Raw genomic sequence first — 2,500 nt, forward strand, 5'->3', positions numbered from 1 at the left:
GGAAGTTGACTGAAGTGACGAATGTATCAATAAAGATGAGAAAAGATAGATTGAAATGATTCGGACATGTTAGGAGACGAGAGAGACAGTACGTGGGAAGGAAATTATTGGATATACATTTAGCGGGAAAGAGGAAAAAGGGACACCCAAAGACTAGATGGTGGGATAGGCTAAAGCACGATATGAAGAACTGGGCCTAGAGGAGGATGATTCTATAAACCGAGATGCATGGAGATGTGGAATTTGTTATGGCAACCTGCAAAATGCGGGATAAGCTGAAAGAAGAAGAAAAAGAGATATGATCAAATTGGGAAAAAGACACCTGATAAGGAATGAAATTTTTTAAAAGATGTAATATTATAGATACACTACTAGACTTCATATAAGGCGTAGCAGTGTCTAAACACAATTAATATCAGTCTTTGAATATTCTTATTTCATCTTTTATACAAAAAAGGAGGAAAGGCGTAAAGGATGGGCGAGGAAACTGACGGAAGTGGAGATCAAGATTGAAAGTTTGAATGTTTGAAGTATGACAGGCAGATCAAGGGAAATCGCTGACCATATGAAAAGAATAGAAATTAACATTTTGTGTGTGCAAGAAACAAAGTGGAAAGGTGAAACAGCAAGGGAAATTGGTGGAGGATTTATACTGTTTTATAAAAGAAATGAGGCTTCAAGCATGTTGTGAAAATCGGAGAGGAGAGATGGTTGGGAAGGTATGGATATGGCAGCAGAAATGAAGAAGGCGAAGTAATTGTAAAATATGCAACAATGATGAATATGGCAATACTAAATACTTATTTTAGAAACAATGACGAGTACAGAGTATTCAAGTGGTGTGAGACAGAAACAAGTGGATTACCTGTTGTGCTGGAGGAGAAATTTAAAGGAAGTATCAGATTGTGGCAATTGCCCGGAGAGAGAGAGAGAGAGAGAGAGAGAGAGAGAGAGAGAGAGAGAGAAGGGAGAGTGTCAGAGCAGCATAAGATTGTTATTACGAAAGTGGCATTTGAAATGAGAAAGATCAGATACAAACGAAGTGAGTGGAAAACGCGGTGGAAACAAAAAGATGAACAGCAAAGAGTAATATTTGCTACAATGGTGAAAGGAGGAATAGGAGATGATTTCCCAAAGGAATGGAAAATAGCCGCTGATACAATCCGTGATGTGGCCAAAGAAGGTTAAGTTCGGGAAGAGGAAATGTCGGATAAGAAAAAAGATGGTGGAATGAAGAAGCTATCAAGAAAAAGAAGGAAGAAGGGAACACGGAGACTAATAGGAATGCTATGAAAGCAGATGAATTTAAGCAGGCAAAGAGAGAATCTCGGTTCATTATGGACCATTGGTATTATATTTTTTTACCCAAACAAGAGGAAAGGCGTATAAAATGGGTGAGGAAATGGATGGAAGTGGAGATCAAGATTGGAAGTATGACTGGCAGATCAAGGGAAATCGCTGACGCCATGAAAAGAAGATAAAATAACTTTTTGTGTGTACAAGAAACAAAGTGGAATGGCGAAACAGAAAGGGAAATTTAGGAAGGATATTTAATGTTTTATAAAGGAAATGAGGCTACAGTTGATTTAATATTGGATAAAGAACTTGCACAAAATATTGTCCAAAGGGTGTCCGACAGATTTATGTGGATCACGATCGTCGTCAATATGGAGCAAGTTATTGGGGTGAGTGCTTACGCACCCAAGACAGGTTGTACGCAAGACATAGAAGGAAGAATTATGGAAGGATATTGATATACAAATGGAATTGTTCGACAAATCAGATAGAGTTTCGTCGGTACGGACTTGAATGGGCATGTTGTGGAGAGCAATATCGGAGACGAGCGTTGGTTACGAAGGTATGGATATGGCAGCAGAAATGGAGAAGGCGAAGAAATTGTAAGATTTGCAACAAGGATGGATACTAAATACATGTTTTAGAAAGAATGACGAGTACAGACGTATTCAAGTGGTGTGAGACAGAAACAAGTGGATTACCTGTTGTGCTGGAGGTGAAATTTGAAGGAAGCATCAGATTGTGGCAGTTTACCCGGAGAGAGAGAGAGGGAGAGAGAGAGAGAGAGAGAGAGAGAGAGAGAGAGAGGCAGTGCAGCATAATCATTTGGAAAGAGAAAGATAAGAGAGAGACGAAGTGAGGGACAAACACGGCGGTGGAGACTAAAAGCGGAATAGCAAAGATAAATATTTCCTACAACGTTGAGAGGAAGAGTAGGAATAGATTTCCCAAAAGGACTTGAAAATAACTGCTGATACGATCCGTCAAGTGGCCAAAGAAGTGCTACGTGTGAGCTCGGGAAGAGGAAATGTAGAGAAATAAACATGGTGGTGGAATGAACAAGCAAAAAAGAAAAAGAGGGGAAACAAGAAAAAAACGGAGACAAACATGGTTGATGAATATAAACAGGCAAATAAAGAAGAAAATAATAAAGCCGTTGCAAAAGCAAAATCCGAGGCATTCAAAAATGTGTTTGAGCAATTAG

Source organism: Berghia stephanieae, chromosome 3, assembly GCF_034508935.2.
Source record: "Berghia stephanieae isolate SIO BIC M18660-M18661 chromosome 3, UCSD_Bste_1.3, whole genome shotgun sequence".
Classification (NCBI taxonomy): domain Eukaryota; kingdom Metazoa; phylum Mollusca; class Gastropoda; order Nudibranchia; family Aeolidiidae; genus Berghia; species Berghia stephanieae.